The following is a 21,945-nucleotide window of genomic DNA, read 5'->3' on the forward strand; positions in this document are numbered from 1 at the left end:
GAATACCATAGCATGGCAAAGAGGCAATAACGGCTGGTTCAGGCCTTCTGCTTCAACACTTGAATATTTATGTTTCTCACAGTTTATTATAGAGCATTCCATTCTTTCTGGGTAAATAGGCTAATAACATTTTTGCCTTCTGCTTCAGTCTGTACTAGCTAATAAATGTTGTTGGACGTGGCCCTCTTTGTAGGGTCTTTTTGCCTTCCTCCTGTATTATTTCTGACCTGTTGTTGGTGATTTTTGACCCTGTGCACTTTATAACTTCTGTTCAGTGCTAAAGTGCATGTGCTTTCTATGGTAAACTTGGTAAGATAAGTCTACACCTGTTTGGCATATTTAATTTACCTGTCAGTCCCTTGTACAGTAGTATCCCATATATCCAGTGCCAGTAAATGAAATGCTACTGGTAGGCTTGCAGCACTTGTTGCGCAACCCATAAAAGTAGCATTCCAAACTTGTCTCAGGCCTCTGCCTCAGCAGGGCCAGCGCTCGCAGTTTTCTGTCGCTGTGACGTGGCACATAAAGTGGTTGCCAAGTCTGTGACTCCCCTTTTATAACATATCAGTCACCCCTAAGTTAGGCCCTAGCTAGCCCTGTGGACAGGGTGCGGTGTAGGCAAAAGGTAAGACATGTGCCTTAATTGTGTGGCATGTCCTGGTAGTGACAAACAGCCTATTTGGATTCTCACTGCTGTGAGGCTGCCCTCTCATAGGAATGCATTGGGGATTCCCTGATATGTGCTTCAGTGAAATTCCTGATCTGAGAGGGGTAGCGTGATCAAGTTTGGTCTGTTTGGAATAGTAGTGATAATAAATCTGCTTTCACCAATAAGCAGAATGTATTACTTTTTTAGAAATGGCACTTTTAGAAGTGGGCATTTCTGTGTGATATGTGTCTTTGGTCCTCTGCTAGGATGTGTATCGACTGTCTAGCTTTGGAGTGACAGGGGCTGGGGATGTGCAGTGGCTCCAGAGAGTCAGGATGAGTCAGCGCTTGGATGAATCGGCCTGGAATGCATTTGGAGTGGTGGGAGGAGTAGCGCCTGCAGCTGAATAGGGTGTGTCTGCCTTCCACAGTGATGGCTCTGCCCTCTGTGCTGTGTCTGGAGCCAGGGCTCACACTGACAATGGAGGTTGTTGTGCACTTGCAAAGTGCTCCCCAGAACTGGTTTGGGCTGGGCACAGAGTCCTGGGCCAGGGGAGTACAAAGACATGTGCTAGTACTGGGGCTATGACCCCATGTAAAAGAGGAACTTTTTGCACTTCTGGAACTGAGGAGAGTACACTCATTGGACTGCAGTGTGTCAGAAGGAACCACCACTGGGGACTCACCTGCTACCCGCTAGGCAGCTGAAGGAACTGCTGTTCTGCCGAGTAGACCCAGTGTGCTGGCATGCCTGTGCCCAGCTCTGCCCTTGGCAGTCCTTGGAGAAAAGCGCTTAGTGAGCTTGGAAAGCGCTGAAAAACCTGTTGCCCAAAGGTGTGGGTCCCTGCTCAGTACTACTTCTAACTTTGTCTTCCTGGGCCCATGGAGTGGGCTCAGCCCTCCTCCCTACAGCGGGCGAGGAGGGTGTTTTTGCCACAAGAAGCTGCCGGAAGCAGGAAGCAGAATGGAGCTAGAGTCAACAGAGACTTCACTCCGTGTGTGCCTGACAGCAAGTCTCCTCTGTCCAGGTGGGAGGCCCTAGCCCAGCGGAGGCTTCTCGCCATGCGAGAGGCCCAACAAGGTCCTAACACGCGGAGAGAACCGAGCGAGGCCTCCTCTCCAACTTGGCAAATCTGTGGCATTAAGGAGTTCTTTTGAGGACTCGACTAATTCCGTCCATCTGCAACCGGCGTGCACGGGCAGCTTCCTGATTACATGGCCTCAGGGCATCTGGAGCTGAGTTGGAGTGAAAGGGGAATCCTCCACAGAGGTATTGCGCCACTAAAGTCATACAGCAGTGCTGGGAATAGGCATGCAGGCCTCCCTGAGCAAGGTCGGTAGAGGGATGTCATGTAGCTCTACACACTACGATCAGCATTGTGAGGCCTGCCGCTTTCCAATGGCCTCTATGTGGGACCCGCAGGCATGTTTACTGTCTTGCTGATGTGGCTATAATATGTGTCATATTGTGCTGTGGTGCATGAGAGGTTTATGGAATGTGCACTGCTGCCAGTGTTTGCTATGGTGCACTGTTGCAGGTGTTTAGGCGTAATGTGTTGGGCTCAGTACAACCCTACCAGTAAGTACTGGGTAGCCCAACTGTAAGGTTTATGACAGTGGCCCGATTGGCCCCGTGATTGATGTAAATCCCTGTAAAGTCATGACAAGTGCCTGGTGGCACAGAGTATATATGTGATTGTGCTCTAATGTGTTTTCGTGAATAATACAAAGGATTTTTTTGTATAACCTTGTGTGGAGTTTCTTTTGTAGTGTGCCTAGTGTGTTACTGCTGTGTGATTGTGTTGCACAATCGCTTTACACATTGCATTTAGGATGCGCCTGACTGCTCTGCCAAGCTACCAAGGGGGTGAGCAGGGTTTTTCTACAGCATGTAACTTCCTTGCCCTGACTAGAGTGGTGGGTTCTGCCTGGCTTAGGTGCATACCCTATTCAACCAGAAACTCCATTTCTAACAAATGACCTCTCTCACTTCATGGAATGTCAACTGTGGCTTGGATCTATAATTAGAGAACAGGGCATTTAACAACCAGCATAGTCCTCTGCAGTGAAATATAATGCTGTATTGTGGCACATATGATAAATTTTACCATGACAAGAATATACTAGTGAAGAACATTGACTAAAGAGGCCCAGATGAATTTTCTTAATCTTACTTGGACTAATGCTTGGTAATAATATTTGTATTAGAACAAACTTTTATGGTATAGTTCCTCTGTTTAAAAGGAAATTGTGAGCAAGGAAGAAAAGTGTATCTTGATGTTCGACTTAGACCTGATACAACCTTTATTAAGAATTCTTAATATTATAGCAATGTCAAACCCCCAGTATTATCCTCCCCTTTTATGGAGACCATAGATATGACACAGATGGCATGATAAAAGATGGTGCCAGGGTGCAGGGTGTGGTGACCTAGAAACAACATACATATTTTTCAGGATAAAAGACTATACATGCATCTGTAGAGCACTATGCATGCTTTAGTGCTAATGGCGTCCGTTGCAACAATGTTATTGGCGCCCCCAATGACCACCTCTGCTACAGATTTCCTCACTAACACCCTTTAACAGTGTCCCACAAGTCTCCATAACCACTCTCTTTCAGCATGTAATTTATTATCGAGTGCCACTCATAACAGTGTGGGGTGTCACAGCACTTTGCAACACGGACACATTACCCATTGACAATCAATCATATGTGTGTAAATCAGTGCAGGGCCTCCTCTAGCACAGTGTGACCAGTGCCACTGCACCAGGTGCTGACTTCATGGCGGGGTTGTGTTTGAAAGTTTATTTTGGTGTTAAAAGCTGCATTGTACCTTACCTCCAGCAATTTCCAGGCAATAATAAAAATCTCATGAGTATGTTGATTAATGTTCTTCCTGGAGAGAGTTGGAGTTTTGTCTAGTTGAGATTTTGACTGATCATAAAATACCACAGAGGGTTAATATGCCTGCTGCAAAGAACTGTACCATGCAGATCACAAAGTGCATGTAATGTAAATAGGTCAGTGGGTTACTGCTTTTCTAAGAGATATCCTTTTGTTACTTGCAGTTTATAAATTCAAATCCTAATCTAGAATACTGAATTAACTGTCATCAAAACACTGCATTCACAATGCAAAGTATAGAATAGAGCATAGATTAATGTTGCAAAAAGGGTTCATTTGGGTAGAAATCGGTTCTTATTATCAAAGAGAACCCCCAACTATGGTGTTCTGTTTTCAATTCTGAGTTTGTGCTTCTCCAGACCAAGCCTCCTAAACTATACTGCTTACTAGTATGGATGCCATGTAACTCCTACATCTTGGAGTCCTCTGGCTTATGTCACATTTCCTATACACTATGCAACAAAGCTGTTCCTTTTACATCTCAACACTAACAGGCAAGAGTAATAACTTGCAGCAAAAGGGTTGTTTGTGGAGGTTTTCTACAAGTGCGGATCACTGCACTTGAAAGTAGGGGAGCTTTTCCTTTGGCACATTGTGTGGACAGTGCATTCTCGACAAGCGCGCGTGCGATGCATTTCAGAGAGCGCTCTCCTGTCACTCTGCTTCTGTTTCAGAAGAGAATGAATTCCCAATGACCGTGTACAGCCCAGCTCTGAGCTGCCTTATCTTCAGTGTTATCTTTAGATAACAGAATCACTTCCCTCTGCATTACCATGAGGATTTGTCGGTGCCGGATTCCAGCAGCAACAATGACTTCTGCTTGCTGGGAGCCTGCCTGACAGGTGTTCATTGATCGCTTTTTTAAAGTTTATATTATGAGCACAATTTATCCAACAACTTATCTGGGCGAGAAAATGATGTAGCACTGAAAAAAGCAGTCCGAGCACTGGCGATAAAATAAAAGCAAAGTGTATATAAAGATTGTATTGTGTCTTCACCTTCCATGAGTTTCCATGATGCTGATTTATGTACATTTGGAATAACAGTGTTTGTTTACAAATGTAAAAACTGCTGTATGCATGTGTAGGTGTCTTGTAGATGATCAACTATGTAAAATGCCAGTAAGGGAACTAACCTGAATGTCCGCCTCTCCTCGATGGTCTGTCAATGAGCTTAATTTGCCACTTCCAAAGCCTTACGCTGAACCAAGGAGGAAGGCACACTCTGTGACCACTTAGTGAGTGATGCCTATTTCGCTGGGGATAACTCGTCCCTCTACCCTTACCTTGGTATCCTAAGAGGATACGTTATTTTTTTTCCTTGATAAACTCTTTGATCTCTCATTGATTTTTTTGGGAGGGATATTAGGGTCCATGAGGACCCATCACAGGACAGTTCCCTCTTCTAGAGGTCTGTTCCACACTCACCCCTCCTGATTCACAACCCATTTCACAAGTAATGTTACCAAGTAGAAGGGTGCAAATGCCCTCACTACACTTCCACCATTTATCATACTGTCCATGTCATGAGCATCTCTGCATGGCCTGAGCTCATGCAGGGCTCTGCAGTGGGAAAAGGGGCAGAACTATAAATGCTATGCAGTCAGTAAGGATTACCGCAAGCGTATCACGAAAGCCCGAGTAATAAAAAAAGTGTAATACTTACTCTTACACTGAAAAATATTCAGACCAAGCACAATATTCAGGGATTACCTGAGCTTTCAGAGAATACTCTAGCAGAGAACCATTCGATTGACTAAACTCCAGGAATCTATAGAAAACTCAGAAATCTTGCGAGGGGTTGGTTGTAAAGGAAATTGGCGAAGTGTCACCAGTCTTGATGCTAACCTACTCATAATACCAGGAACAACGTTTCCAGGATTTGGAAAATTGATTTGTGAATGGGTGGACAGATGTATCTAAACTTTGGACTTGCAGCATATGAAAATACGGTGTGGAGTAGAAATATCGCCGCAAAAATATTGTGGAACAGAAATATTGCCGCAAACATATCGTGGGGAAGATATATCGACAACAAAAATATAGTTGACAAAAATATCGACTGACAGGTATGTAATATCGATTACATAAATATCTTGGTAATAAATATCGTTTACAAACACATAGTTCACAAAAATATCGATGTATTAATAATTTTATGTCTTTTAGTGTTTTTAATGAGAATTGTTAGTCATTTTATTATATGTTTTAGAGTTTTACTAGTTATTAATTTATTTTATGTTTAATTCTGTGTTTTTAGTTCCATAGCGGGTTGTGAGTTTGTAGGGGAATAGGGTGGGAAGTAATTTATTTTTATAAAATTTATTGAATAATTAATGTGTTAATTGATCAATTAATAATAGTTTAATATTTAGTTAATTAATTTCAATTAGTCAATTAATAAATTAGGTTAATTGCGTAAATAATTTGAGGTGTGTGTTGTGGTGTTTATATGTGTAAATTGTGTGAAGGGTGGTAAGTAGTTAAAAAAATGTATTGATTAATTATTAAATACTTTTAAATTAATTAATAATTAATTAGTAATTATTATTTGTAATTGTGTAATTAATTTTAGGTGTGTGTTTTGGTGGTAATATGTGTAAATGGTGTGAAAGGTGGTAAGTAAATAATGTTGTATTGATTTATTAATAAATAATAAATTAATATTCATTAAATAGTAATTATTCAATTCAATTGTGTAATTAATTGCAGGTGTGTTTTGTGGATGTTATAGTGTTACATAATAAGTAATTTGTTTTTGTTTATTATCTTTGTTAATAATATTATATTTAAATTGATATATTAATTATGTTAATATTGGAAATTCAATTTTAAAAAAAATGTTGATGGTTTTGTTTTTTATTATTTTGGGATCCTGCGCTTTTCCTACTGTTGCACTGACTGGAGTGGGAACCGTAAATTTTACCCCTCTGCTATTCAGCGCTGTCCCTACTGTTGCACTCTTTGGTGTGGGAATAGTAATTTTTACCCCTACGCTATCCAGCGCGTTCCCTACTGTTGCACTCACTGGAGTGGGAATAGTAATTTTTACCCCTCCTCTATCCAGCGCTTTCCTTACTGTTGCAGTCATTTTAGTGGGAATAGTAATTTTTACCCATACGCTATCCAGCGCTTTCCCTACTGTTGCACTCACTGGAGTGGGAATAGTTATTTTTACCTCTTCGCTATCCAGCGCTTTCCTTACTGTTGCACTCATTTTAGTGGGAAAAGTAATTTTTACCCATACGCTATCCAGCGCTTTCCCTACTGTTGCACTCACTGGAGTGGGAATAGTTATCCAACGTTATAACTACTAATGTTTTAATGTTGTTATTAAATGTATGTATTATTTTTTAAATAGTTTAATGTGTTAATTAAATATAGAATATTTTATTTTAAATTATTCATATATGTGGTTATTTTATTTTTCTATAATTAAAAAAGTTTATAAATTAAATAAAGATAATAGTTAATAAAATGTATTTAAGTAAAATATGTATATGTATACATTTTCTTGTGTTTATATTTAATAAATTAAGTTGATTTGTTATAATTAGTTTAAATATATATTACATTTATTTATTATATTAATATTATTTAATTCATTTAATTTAATTTGTTATTTTTTTAAATCGATATTTTTTACATCTATCTTTTTACATCGATATTTTTGAGTCGATATTACTGTACTTACCTGTTTAAATATAGGGAATCGATATATTTGTAATCGATATTTTTACATGGATACTATATTTTTGTAATCGAGATTTTAAAATGGTTCCGAAAATACATAGTAGACTGGATTTTTCTTGCAAAAGTTTAGTAAGCTTTTGCGCTGTCATCTGTGGGAAGCGTTGCTTCCACCCCGCATTCCTTTCATAGGTTTGGCTTGCCAGTATGGCTGGGCTGCATTGAGCTGCTCTTCACTGCGGAACGGCTATCTGATCTAGGAAAGTTGCCTCACTGTATATAGTGGATACATGTATGGGTCGGTTGCCTTCTCTAGAGGTGCAAAACTAGCTGGAATGATGGGGGCTAGGAGTGGTCCTGAATAGGGAAAGCCCTGGAGGAAAGCTCTGAATATCCTGTACTCCAACCATGCAGCACCTGCAACAGCCACCTTAGTGGGAGCGGTCCTTCAGAACATCCAAGCTTTCTGTGCTCAGCCATTCCCGGGCCTCTGATTTTTAGGCCAACCCTCTGGGTCATGTAGTAGCCACCGTCCTATGTCAGCACCATTGGTGGGTGCTGTGACAGCTCAACAGATGTTGCATGCTGTAGGTAAAGTCAGTATACCCTGACATACAATTATCCATCCACAGTCCCAGAGGGACTGCAGGGAAGGGTGAATGAGAGTGGAGAGTCCTGTTGCGAGGCATGTAGATGTCTCTTCATAAGAGGCAAAACACAATATGCCACAGGCCAAATGATGTGGCAACATAACCCACCCAGGGCCCCCACTACGCTTACCCCCTTTTAAGTAGGACTACAGGAATCTAAAGGGAAACTGCCTACATCTTAGCAGGAGGCAATGCGTAACCCACCCCTGCTGTTAAGGTTAGAGTCATCTGCAAGTGCAGGTATTCTCCCATTGTGGGTATGCTTGCTGATGCATCTCTACCAGGAAGAGAGACAAAATGCTGCTGTGTCCGAGGGACACATATTGCACTGCATGAGCCCCCTCAGCTCAGCGGCATGATTTCCATAGGTGCTGTGCAGATTTCAGGGTCCAGGGTCCAGGGTCCATGTCCAGCTCCTACACAGACACGCACTGCTGTGGTGGAAATTCGGAAAGGTGGTGGGGCTCAGGGTAGCACCATTCCAGTACCTCTTCCTTGCCTCCTCTCCTTCCAAGCTTATGCTGCATGAGCTATGTCCTTAATGTACTGTGTAGTGGTTAAGTCGGGCCACAGCTGAGTCTTTAGTTTTAAATTATGTAAAACTGTAGCTTTTGGTATGTCGTGTTTTTGCAGCTGCCCGAGGCCACCCGGTGGCCATCAAGAGGGCGGCACCTTAGTCGCCGGGGGGCTCCCCCCCCGCCCCCTTGCATGCAGGTACTCCCTCCTCCCTCGGGCAGGAGGGGTCCAGCAGGGAACGGGGCGGGCCCAGTGACGTGCTTCGGGGGGCGGCAGGCCGGGCGAGGGGTACTTAAGTCCCCCTCGCCAGATTCAGGCCTCTTTGCCGCCCCTCGCCGCCACGTGCAGACCGCCAACTTGGACGCACTTCACCCGGCACTGCACTCGGTCCCCGCTCGCGGCCTGCGCCGTCCGCCTTCCCCGTGCTGCAAATTCAAACATCAGGTATGTGAGCCTCTCGCTGGCCTCCCCCCGGCCCTGTCCCTGGTAGTTGATCCAGGTTGTACGGGGCCCTGTGGTTGAACCCACGGGGGGGGTTGGGAAGGCCATAGGCTACAGAAATGGTAGCTGGGTTGCCTGTTAGCGGCACTGAGTTGCTGAGGGGAGCGGACTAGGGGCGTGCGCGGCCTGTATCGGGACAGAGGGGGCGCGGTTTGCGAAGTCGCGGTGGTTGCCACGTGGTCAGGCCCATTGGGCCTTAACAATCCTAGATGGCGGCATAGGCAGCCCCGCCGGCCTTTGCGGCGAGGCCGCGCTTATCGGGCAGGAATATGGTACGGGGAATTGCGGGTCGTAGAGACATCCTCTGGTAAATCCGGCCATTCATGCTTTCTGTCTTCTCCGGTCGATAACAGAAATGCCTGTCATTAGGGAAATCGGAGGGGAGCGGAATATGGGCGGGTGAGGTCTGTATCGGGACCTCGGGTCAGGGGTGGCGCGTCTTGCGAAGTCGCAGTTGCTGCCACGTGACCAGGCATATTAGGCCTCAGAAATCCAAGATGGCGGCATAGGCCGCCCCGCCGGCCTTTGGGCCGAGGCCGCGCCTACCGGTCTGGGATATCATTTGCACTGCAACCGGGTCCGGCAGCGAGCCTACCGGTCAGGGATAACATTTGCACTTCAACCGGGTCCGGCAGCGAGCAGACATATTATAGCGGGACGTGAGGCCTGCCCCGGCCTTGCAACGACGCCTTTTGTCCGCTGTAACCTTCCCCCGCCCCTCATTTCATTATCGTTTCACTGATTTACTCGCTTTTACAGCAAAGCAAGCCTGCTAGACGGACGCTTTTTATAAACAAACAGGGCAGCTTAGGACCGCTGAAACCCTTCCCCGCACCTCATTACACTAGCGCAGTGAATGATTGCTTCCAAGTATTGAATACCGGGCTTGGCCTCGGTGTCGTGCGCATGGGCCGTATCCATGGTTGTGATGTGTGAAACGGACACATGGGGCAGTGGACGCGGAGCGTTGGGGCTCGGTCGGTGTGTGGGGATTTGATCAGTTATCTAGCCACGTTGCCCGAGCCCCGCGGGCATTGTAGGCTAAATAAACGAGGAAGATGCCAGGAGGAAGCCTTAGCGCTCCGAAACACTCTGTAGCGCCGCGCATTTGGTTTTAAGAGAAGCGCGTGGTGACTGGACTCACAGGGGGTGTAAGAGCATGTTGCTTGGGGGGGGGGGCGCGGCCCGCCCTCACGTGCCTGGGCAAACCACTCGGGGCTGCGGCATTGGGACATAGGGAGCCCACGGGTAACGAACATGGCCAGCGTGTAGGACGCGGGCTCCAGGGGGCGCACTACGCAGTTCACGCAGAGCGATGCGCGGCCCGCGCCCCCCCCCCCCGTTTTCTGCTCGGGGGGGGGGGGGGGGTGAGCTCCTGCATGGGCAGCTATGCGTGTACACGCGTTGCATGTGTACACGCGTTGCGTGGGCATTCATGTGCATACAGGGGACACAACAATTTTACACAGCACAGCGGAGCTCCTGCCAGGGGACCAATGGTGCACAAGAGCGGTGCGTCCTTGGCAGGCGTAGGAAGACAGCCACAGACAGGGACGCCTACATCCGCAGCACCCTGCAACGGAAAGCGAATATATTGCGTGACGCCCACGCCGCAACGCACTAACCGATAGCGTGCTCACCGCACCAACCCCCCCCACCTGTGTTCAGGGGCCCCTCACCACCGGTTTGTGATACTGCGGGGGCGGTTGGTCGAGGGTGTCTCAAGGGGACGTGGTTGATGTATTGAATATGGGTGTCTCCTGCCCATAGAGTGAGGGGCGTCAGCTCCATCCGGCAGGATATGGGAAAGGTACTGGGAGGCAAACAATTGTGTTCCCCTGCCCATAGAGTGAGGGGCACCAGCTCCATCCGGCAGGGGCTTGTTAAGGTGCATGCGAAGTGGACATTGATGTCCCCTGCCCATAGAGTGAGGGGCACCAGCTCCATCCGGCAGGTGAAGTTGAAAGTGCACTGGATGGCCGCTCATAGTTTCCTCTGTTTGCAGGTGCCAGGGGGGAGACGTTGGCGAGGCCACACACAGGGATTTTCAGGTAATTTTGGCCAAATTAGCCTTTTGTGGGGGATGGGGGTGGTGTTCGACAGCGTGGTCTCGCCACCCACAAGGCTGGCGCGGAAGGTGGCCAGGTGCTGTCCAGTGGCGCTGTCCAGGCGCGGTGGCCTGCGGTATTCAGAGGCACCGGGTGGTTTAGTTACTTATGCTCCCGTTTCCATTCCAGGCGGCGTCTTGCAGCGGGCACACGCGCAGTCGCACCCGTTCAGCATCCTAGTCTTCATTTGGAAGGTACGTAGATTGGGCACAGGGTGGCTCAGGAGTACAGGATGACGGGGTGGCGGCTTGACCATGACGTCAGCATGGGGAGTGTAGCTCACCGGGCATTTTCTTTTGCAGGGTCAACGGGAGCCAGCGGAATGGACAGCCAGGGATCCCCTCTGCTTTTTTCCCAGACGAGCCAGGTTGGGGAAACTCCTTCGGGAGCCGCACACGATGCGCAATTGAAGGCACTCTTGGACATAATAAAGGTCAAGGGGGTGGCGTGGGCTAGTGAAGCACTGGGGGTCAACAGCCAAGATGACTCCGGGGTGGTGGTGGCAACCCCGGCGGTACTTCAGGAAATCACTGAGGATAATGACACTGGGCCCAAGAGGTCCAAGAGACATAAGAAGCCCACTTGCAAGGAATTTCCAGCAGAACCGATCCCAGCCAAAAGCCGCGCACCTGAGGTGGCTCGGAATGTGATCGTACACGTGCCGGCAGCATCATCCCCCTTGCAGGTGGTCCAAGCGACGCCACCCCCGGAAGTGGTGGCCCCTTCTTTGAATTTTGCCACACGGGATGAGTTGGGTAAGCTCACCAGCTCTCTGCAGGAATTCATGAACGAAATGAGAGCAGGCAGGGAGGCGGCGGCGCAGCCGGCAGTTGAAGGTGCTGCTGCCTCCCCTGCCCCAACTGTGACATCGGAGATGTCTTTCGCGCACGCGTGGGGTGGGCAACTTTCACAGGGAAGCGTCAACAGCAGTGGCTCAGCGACCGCCAGCGCGCCGGTGCTATCCCTCACCCACGCGGCGACCGAGGGGCCTTTGATACTTTCTCCAGTCCCTTCGGCCACTGCATCGTTCACCTCCTCAACCGTGCCCCCCCCCTTGCGTCACCCACTACTTTGCTCTCATCGGCCACTGCATCGTCCACCTCCTCAACCGTGCCCCCCCTTGCGTCACCCACTACTTCGCTCTCATCGCCAAGCGTCCCCGCACCCTCCAGGATGACCATGGCTCCTCTGCTCTCAGGCAAATGCTCTCTAGCCTGGCTGGTGCCACAGGCGGGTAGGGAGGCCATCTGGCGCAGGGAGTTCATAGACATCTTCTCCCTTCTGATGATAGGGGTGGAGGGGGTGGACATCAGGAAGGTGGGGGCAAAGGAGGATGAGAAAAAGGCACGATACCAGGCATGGCCCGAGAAATCACTCAAAAACTGGAGGCAGGCTTTTGGAATATTAGCGGCAGTAATAACAGAGCGCTTCCCAGAGCAGGCGCAGGGGCTCTTTCAGTATGAGAGCATTATTACTGAGGAAGCGGAAAATGGGGGTACAGGCTGGTACAGATATGATTATGAATTTAGGAAGAAGATGTCCATGTGTCCAGAATTGGAATGGGATCAGATAGAGGTCAGATTGTGGTTGCAGCACATGGGCAAGGGGAAGGCCGAGAGTCTTGCCAAAACTAGCACCAGCGACAAGAAAACGGAGGTAGCGAGGGGGCAGCAAGGGGGGAAAAAGGGTCAATTCAGACAGTCTTTTCGAGGGGGGCGAGGCAGCGGGGCCCACAATAGGGGGGGGAAACGAGCATTTGGGGGAACATGCAGACTTTTCAATGCAGGGAACTGCACATGGGGGAAAGCGTGCAGATTCTCGCACACATGCAGCAAATGCAGTGGCTCTCACGCAGCAACCTCCTGCGAGAAACAGGGTTCAGCGGGGGGCAACCAGAAACAGGAAAAGTAACAGCCCCTCCGAGGCCCCGGTGCAGCCCCCTCTCCCCCCATTACCCGGCATACGAACCCCCCCTCGTCAGCCTCTGATCCACCCTGGACCATGGCCCACCACGCAGGTGGGCCAGCTCCAACACAAGGCCCCCTCTCCAATTGTCATCCCCAACCTGCTAGCACTACTGAGATCCTACCCCATTGCTAAAGACAGGGCAACGCTAGCCGAAGGTTTTCTCAAAGGTTTTAGGATCCCTTACCTAGGTCCAAGGGTCAGCAGGGAGGCGGACAACTTGAAATCAGCCAGGGACCTCCCCGCGGTGGTAACTGAAAAGATCCGGAAGGAACTGCTCCTGGGGAGGGTGGCGGGCCCGTTTCCTTCCCCCCCTCTCCCCGATTTCGTGGTATCTCCGTTGGGGGTCGTCCCGAAGAAAGAGCAAGGGGCGTTCAGGTTGATTCACCACCTGTCCTTCCCAGAAGGGGACTCAGTTAACTCCTGGCTGGCAGAGGAGGCATGCTCCGTCCATTACAGCTCGCTGGACACCGCCATCGATCAGGTCAGGAGATCGGGGAGGGGGGCCTGGTTGGCGAAAGCTGACATTGAGGCGGCTTTCAGGCTCCTGCCAGTACACCCGGAGAGCCACCACCTACTGGGGTTCAAATGGGGAGGTCAGTACTTCTTTGACAAATGCATGCCAATGGGTTGCTCTGTCTCGTGCGCCTTCTTCGAGGCGTTCAGCACCTTCCTGCAGTGGTCTCTCTCAGTTAAGTATGGCGTCGAGGCGGTGACGCATTACCTCGACGACTTCTTGTTCATTGGGAAGGACGGGACTGGGGAATGCAGTGAAGGGTTGTCGTGTTTCTTGGATCTGGCGGGCCACCTAGGGGTGCCTCTGGCGCCGGGCAAGACCGAGGGCCCAGCACAGGTTCTCACCTTCCTGGGCATCGAGCTGGACACAGTAAACGGGGTGTCTAGACTCCCTGCTCACAAGGTGCAGGAACTGCAACGGGACATTCGGGATCTGCTCGGGAGGAACAAGGCACCGTTGGGGGTCATACAGAGCCTGCTCGGCAAACTCAACTTCGCAGCCAGGGTTACCCCGGCCGGGCGGGTCTTTGCAAGACGTCTAGCCAGGGCAACAGCGAACATAGTACAACGCCATCACTTTGTGAAGCTTTCAGCGGGAATGAAGCAGGATTTGGAAGTATGGGTGGAGTTCTTGGATAACTTCAATGGCACCGTCATTTGGAGGGCACCCTGGGCGGACAGTCCAGAACTCAGCATGTTCACCGACGCCTCGGGGAGGGAGGGCTTTGGAGCGATTATGGGCGAGCAGTGGTGTGCGCAGAAGTGGCCTAATGCATGGCGCAAGCGAGGCATCACGGCTAACATAACTGTTTTAGAGCTTTTTCCCATCATCATTGCCCTCCATCTATGGCCCGGCCCCCTGTCAGATCGGAAGGTCCTTTTCTGGTCGGATAACTTAGCGGTGGTTCAGGCGATTAACGGGCAGACGGCCAGTTGTCCGCTGGTCCTCTGCCTATTGAGGGACTTAGTGAGAAGTAGCCTGCGTTGCAACCTGGAATTTAGGGCGCGGCACATCCCTGGGGTCATTAACATTGCAGCAGATGCACTTTCTCGTTTTCAGTGGGAGCGTTTCCGGGCGGCCTGCCCACAGGCGAGAGAGGAGATGACCCCTTTCCCGCCGGAGCTATGGCGTATTTTGGAGTGGAGCAGGAACTGAGAGCCATGGGGGAGAGGGCCCTGGCACCAAGCACGAGGAAACGCTATGGAAATCACCTGGCCGCGTTCCACAGGATAGTGGATGAATTGGGCTTGGGGGAGCTCCCCCTGGAGGACAGAGTTAGAGCCTTCATTGTCTGGGCTAGAAAGAGGGGACAGTCCCACTCCTGGGTCTGCGGACATCTGGCGGCCATCGGCCATGACGCTAAATTACGAGGGTTCACGGATCCCACCCAGGCTTTTGCCATCAGGGCAGCACTGAAGGGCTGGTCTCGGGATGAGCCCAGGGCTCCGGACAACAGAGCGCCCATCGACTTCAGCACTCTGCAGGACATGCTGCGGGTGTTACATTCAGTAGCCCGCTCACCCTTTGAGGCCACCTTGTTCACGGCAGCGTTCTGCCTCGCCTTTTTGGGGCCTTTAGGAGCAGCGAGCTGGTGGCACGCTCTAAGACCGATGCTTCCGGCGATGCCCTGTGCCTGGGGGATGTCGCCTTGGACTCGGACATGACGGTCGCGCTCAGGAAGTCCAAGACAGACCAAACCGGGAAGGGGGTTCGCATTGTACTGACTCCCATTAAAGAGCAAACCGGGTGCCCCGTGGCGGCAGTCCGGAGCTACCTCGCCCTGCGGCCACCTGGGGCGGGCTACCTACTTGTGCATGAGGACCTTTCACCCCTTACCAGGTACCAGATGGATAGAATAATGCTGGCCTGCCTGGCCCGAGCAGGCTTGACTGGGGAGGGGAAGCGTTTCTCCAGCCACTCCTTTCGTATTGGGGCGGCCACCTCTGCTTCTCGGGCTGGTATGCCGCCAGAAGGCATTAGAAGGGCGGGGCGCTGGGAATCACTTTGTTACAAGCGCTATGTCGGCCCGTAACACAAGGGCCGTACAGTTATTGGGTCATTACCAGGTGTTGATGTGTACCGTTTCTCGTGCTGTGTAGCACAAAGATGTTATAGTTATTGGAACAATATGCATGAGTTGTTGGTGTATCTTTCTCTTTGCTGGGTTGCACAAGGGCCTTACATTTTATGGGAACAATAAGCATGTTGCTTTGATGTACCATGTCTTTTGCTGTGTTAAGCGTGCAATAAAAGAGCAAACTGATTGGTGTCTTTTGTGTTGACAGGTTCGAGAATTTGGGTTCTGGGCCATTCAACTGTCTCCAAGTTAGGTCGTTGGGCTGCCACCAGGAACTGGATGCAGGGTTTCTCCAACACAGAGTGTGTATGGTTAGGTTTCCCGGGCATGCGCTGGAGTGGCCTCTTGTCCAGACTCAGGCACTCACTGGCTACAGGGGGCCCTCCGCCGCATCACTTAGTCATTCACCTGGGGGGGCAACGACATTACCAACATGGGAAGGTCCGCATTGTTGCGTAAAATGAAGGCAGACCTGGTGGAGGTTTGCAGAATGATGGGGAGCTGTGAGGTTTGGTGGTCCGAATTGCTCCCACGCATAGTCTGGCGGGGCGCAAGGTCAGGCGAAGCCATAGAAAGGTCTAGGAGGAGGGTGAACCGTGATATGCGCAAGTTCACTTCGCAGAGAGGCATTGGTTTCATCCGACATGAGATGATTCAGGATAAGATAAGAGGTTACTTTGAGTTAGATGGCGTGCATCTCAATCCAGTGGGCTTGGACCTGTTCCTCCTAGATTTGTACGAGGCTTTGCAGGAGAGAGGCTGCAGGTAGGAAGGATCATAGGGGATGGGGGGCCCGGGCGGCGGTGGTAGCCACCGGCCAGGCTGTGGCGGAGTTACAGGGTGATCCGGAAGCTGAGAGGTGCAGCGGTGTACCTCAGCAGGCACATAGGGGTGCCAGAGCCTAACACCTGGACTTCATGGGAGGTCCGGGTACATGTGTCGGCACCTCAGTAGTCCTTCGGGCGGTTGTGGGCCTGTACAACCGGGGGTTGCCTAGTTGCGCTCCGCCCCTCGGGGCGTGAGTCTACTTAATTAAGACATGGGGCAGCACACAGGTGGCCACACACTGTGCTGCCCGGCTCAACAGGCGGGCAGGTGGCGAGAATGCGGCCTGCCCTTGGATTACCCATAAGATAACCCATCTATTACATATGTTGTATGTAATAAATCCTGCAGCATTTTCTTTCCAACCAAACACTGTGTCCTGTGTATTATTTATGTTTGTACGGTATCCATGTGTGGGGGCGGGGGGTCCTGTTGCCATTAGGGGACTATGCAGCTGCCCGAGGCCACCCGGTGGCCATCAAGAGGGCGGCACCTTAGTCGCCGGGGGGCTCCCCCCCCGCCCCCGTGCATGCAGGTACTCCCTCCTCCCTCGGGCAGGAGGGGTCCAGCAGGGAACGGGGCGGGCCCAGTGACGTGCTTCGGGGGGCGGCAGTCCGGGCGAGGGGTACTTAAGTCCCCCTCGCCAGATTCAGGCCTCTTTGCCGCCCCTCGCCGCCACGTGCAGACCACCAACTTGGACGCACTTCCCCTCCCGACCTCTTACCCGTGCGCTAACTGGGGGTGGGGTGGTGTGAACTTTATAATATTGTTTCATTTGTCGTTGCAGCGGAGTTACAGGGTGATCCGGAAGCTGAGAGGTGCAGCGGTGTACCTCAGCAGGCACATAGGGGTGCCAGAGCCTAACACCTGGACTTCATGGGAGGTCCGGGTACACGTGTCGGCACCTCAGTAGTCCTTCGGGCGGTTGTGGGCCTGTACAACCGGGGTTGCCTAGTTGCGCTCCGCCCCTCGGGGCGTGAGTCTACTTAATTAAGATATGGGGCAGCACACAGGTGGCCACACACTGTGCTGCCCGGCTCAACAGGCGGGCAGGTGGCGAGAATGCGGCCTGCCCTTGGATTACCCATAAGATAACCCATCTATTACATATGTTGTATGTAATACATCCTGCAGCATTTTCTTTCCAACCAAACACTGTGTCCTGTGTATTATTTATGTTTGTACGGTATCCATGTGTGGGGGCGGGGGGTCCTGTTGCCATTAGGGGACTATGTGTTCCATCGTGCCCTGCTATGTTAGTCTCTTGACTACGTTTTTTACTGTTGGTGCCTCTGCCATCCTTGGATGAAGTGGTGGTGCACGCAACATTGCATTCATGTCGAAACTGTGTCTGCATTTTTTGTTGTTGTACTTACATTTGTTGATTTGCATGAGTGGTAAATGGCTCCCCTGTGTGTTTCGGAATAAAAATGATAGCTCCACGGTATGTCTGCCATACAGTGTGCGATGTCCAGTGGTTAGTTTGTAACACAATAAGTGCCAGGCCTCTTGTCAGGAGGACACAGCAGCTTGCACCATCCCTTGCCCCTGCCAGGGCTGCCAATTACAGGACCAACACAACTACTAACTAACCAACCATCACACCCCTACAAGTATATCAATTCATACCTTTCAAGGCGCCCAAAGCTACAAGAATCCCTTGGGTGGCATATATTAGTAACAACTGTTGGTGTGCTCATATCCACATTTGATGGACAGCGCCCCCATGTGGCAGACTGTTACAAGCGTGAATGGAAAGAATTAAGTGCCGGTGTTGAGCACAGGAAAACAGCGGTTCAAATTGAGCCCTGGGGATGTCTCTAATGTGGTAGCTGCAAGTCTGCTGTGTGCGGTGTTATGCTGGCAACTGTGGATAACGTTTTGTATGTGCATTGATAGTTAGATTGCATGTGTGTGATGCCTATTTTGCTTATTTTGGAGGCTGCTCATTTTTCTTGCTGTTACGGATGTGCAGGGAAGGCTGGATCCACATAGGTGGGATGCCCTTCCTGCATGGGTGAATGGGACATCTTATCAGTTGACCTTATCGCTGTGTTTGTGAAGACTGTGTGCTTCACATAGGTGGATGCCCATGTTGTTGATTGCTTCATATGCCTATTTCCCCTGATTGGCTGAGATGCCCATGTTGCCTGATTTAGTGGATGGCCTATGCAAAGTTGGCAGATAAGGTGAAATCTAATTTTGGGGGGGAGTGGGGCAGGTATTGTTGCACTATAGCCAAAATGTGTATGCTTTGGGAGTTTGATATTTGGAATTGCCTGCTCTCTGTATCATTTTCTCTGCATGAAGACAGCGAGGACAAGAACAGTTATATATATCATAACTGAGCCCCTGATTTTAAGTTTGACAGATGATACTCCATCCGTCAGGGTAGCAGAGGACACATCAAATGCCAGCCCAGTTGTCATCCCTGTACAATCAAAGTTTTAATGTATAAAACGTTTTGCTTTTTTTTGTTTTTCAGAAACAAACACCCAAAGTTGGAGTTTATTTTATAAAAACAAATAAACTAAGAACCGCACTCCCTGTTGTGTTTTCTCTCAGGATGTGGGAGTCATCATTCGGTTTTTTTTTTATCCCTTGCTACCATATTTTTTCCTGGCACGATGATAAACACATTACACTGTTGTAGAGTCTTGGTGGCAATGATGAGACTCAGACTCTATGTTTCATTGAGGTACTTTATTGTGCTTCCATTCCCCATTTGTCCCTACCCTAATCTGCCCGTTTCCTTTCCTTTCTGCTCCTCCCTTTCCTGTCCCTCCCACATCTCCTCCCACCAACTACTAGAGTGCTAAGTCACGTTCTTACATCTCCCCACTTCTTGAACAAATGCAAAAGTCAATCATGCTGACAACAGCTTGCTACCTCGGTGATGGTGTGAACCTATTTACAGTTGTTCACTCAGCCGTGCAGGTTTTAGGATGGTTTGTCGCGGTTTCAAATAAGCTTCTGAGTTCTCGCCTTCAGACTCAACGAGATTCTCGGGTCTCGGCCGAATGCTACCAGCTATGGCATTCTCACTAGCCAGGGTCCTTAACGGATTAGCAAGGGCGTCTTTGACTGCAGAAGGGCGTTTTTGAAAATATAACACATTCGATGCTTCCCGAGAACAGTCTAGGACCTATTTACTTGCTCTGTTTGCCTCACCCGCTCCCACTTGCGTTTGGGAATGTTAAAATCTTTGACCATCCGTGCATGTGTATGTTCCTTTCTCATCCCCTTTTCCTTGAGAAAGACCTATCTCTGTCAACACATTTGGCCTTTCTTACAGAGTGTTGAAACAGCCTTTTCCCAACATTTTGGGCAATGTCCCATACATTCGTTCTCATTCTGCAAGCCCTTTGAGTCAGCCTAGCTGACCCCATCAGGGGTGAAGGTATATTATTCATGTCTTGATATGAATGTAACTGACATGACATGACATGTTGTGTTGTGGGGTAAGTGAATGTTTTGAGTCATCGGCATGTGATATTTTGTTCTGGACAGGGAGAAAGTTCTCTGATTCCATTGTGCATTCGGGTGATTGACGCCACAGGCGTTTTCTTGATCTTGATTCTGTTGACCTGAGTGATTGTACAGACATGCTTTCTGAATCGGAGGAATCTTCTACTGATTTCCGCTGAAGACGTTCTTTTGGGTGGGTTTTGACTGGTAAATCTCTTGAGCTGGTAGACTGTGATGAACTGCTCCTTGAGTCGGAGCTATCTTTGGGACGTTTCTTTGGGTATATCTCTCAAAGTGTATTATGTGTTCTTGCAATGAAGGGATTGTTTGATAGCCAAGTGTTTATTTCTTTTGTTTGGTCCCAGGGCATTTTGTCTCTGCTCCTCTCATGTGATGTCAATTGTCTTCATCTCCCACGGTAGCTGTGTCTGCTCCTCGATTTTTGGCTTCCTCTCCCACGGTACCTGTGTCTGCTCCTCGATTTTTGTTATTGATTTATTCGTTCTTTTCAGCGCTACTGGATGCGCTCCTCCCGCCAGTCAGCAAAGGTTATGGCACTCTTAATACTGTCTTGGGCAGCGCGGGCCCCACACTATGCCAGTGGTGCTCATTTGTTTCTTCTTACCGCAGCAGGCTGCCCTCGCTGGCCATGCTCCTTTTATCACGGGCGTCCTCCGGGATGCAGGCCTCGCGCCGGGCCGGCCACGCGCTTCCGTTCCTCCGCGGAAGCTTCTCACTCAGCCCTCGAGCTGCCCCTGGGGAATCTTCGGTGCCTGGCTGGCTCACTGGGCAGGTCTCTCCCACTCCACTTTACAGAGGAGGGGTGGGGGGGGCACAGCTAATTAATTAATTTAAATTAGTCAATTAATAAATTAGGTTAATTGCCTAATTAATTTTAGGTGTGTGTTGTGGTGTTTTTATGTGTAAATTGTGTGAAGTGTGGTAAGTAATTACATTTTTTTATTGCTTAATTATTAAATACTTTTAAATTAATTACCATCAATTAATTAGTAATTATTAATTGTAATTGTGTAATTAATTTTAGGTGTGTGTTTTGGTGGTAATATGTGTAAATGGTGTGAAAGGTAGTAAGTAAATAATGTTGTATTGATTAATAAATAATAATAATAAATTAGTATTCATTAAATAGTAATTATTAAATTCAATTGTGTAATTAATTGCAGGTGTGTGTTGTGGATTTTATAGTGTTACATAATGAGTAATTCATTTTTGTTTATTATTTTTGTTAATATTATATTTAAATGTATATATTAATTATGTTAATATTGGAAATTAAATTAAATTTATTAAAAATGTTGATGGTTTTGTTTTTTATTATTTTGGGATCCGGCGCTATCCAGCGCTATCCAGCGCTGACCCTACTGTTGCACTCATTGGAGTGGGAAAAGTCATTTTTACCCCTCCGCTATCCAGCACTTTCCCTACTGTTGCACTTACTGGAGTGGGAATAGTAAATTTTTACCCGTAGGCTATCCAGCGCTTTCCCTTCTAATGCACTCACTGGAGTGGGAATAGTTCTTTTTACCCCTTCGCTATCCAACGTTTTATCTACTAATGTTTTAATTTTGTTAGTAAATGTATGTATTATTTTTTTAAATAGTTTAATGTGTTAATTAAATATAGAATATTTTATTTTACATTATTCATATATGTGGTTATTTTATTTTTATATAATTAAAAAAGTTTATAAATTAAATAAAGATAATAGTTAATAAAATGTATTTAAGTAATATATGTATATGTATACATTTTCTTGTGTTTATGTTTATTAAATTAAGTTTATTTGTTATAATTAGTTCAAATATATTTTAAATGTCTTTATTATAATATTAATATTATGTAATTCATTTAATTTAATTTGTTATGTTTTAAAATCAATATTTTTTACATCTATATTTTTACATCGATATTTTTGAGTTGATATTACTGTACTTACCTGTTTAAATATAGGGATTCAATATATTTGTAATAGATATTTTTACATGGATATTTTTTTATCTATATTTTTGTAATCGTGATTTTAAAATGGTTCTGAAAATGCATAGTAGACTGG

At 48.2% G+C, this 21,945-nt stretch overlaps 1 protein-coding gene and 1 pseudogene across 1 annotated transcript in view; both read left to right on the top strand.

Moving 5' to 3' along the window:
- Positions 1–21,945, top strand: part of CELF2 (CUGBP Elav-like family member 2) — a 1,275,464-nt gene that overhangs the window by 266,975 nt on the left and 986,544 nt on the right. The window lies entirely within an intron of this gene.
- Positions 14,662–15,533, top strand: LOC147751114 (uncharacterized; annotated as a pseudogene).

This window comes from Lissotriton vulgaris, chromosome 1_1 (genome assembly GCF_964263255.1).
Source record: "Lissotriton vulgaris chromosome 1_1, aLisVul1.2, whole genome shotgun sequence".
NCBI classification, from domain to species: Eukaryota; Metazoa; Chordata; class Amphibia; order Caudata; family Salamandridae; genus Lissotriton; species Lissotriton vulgaris.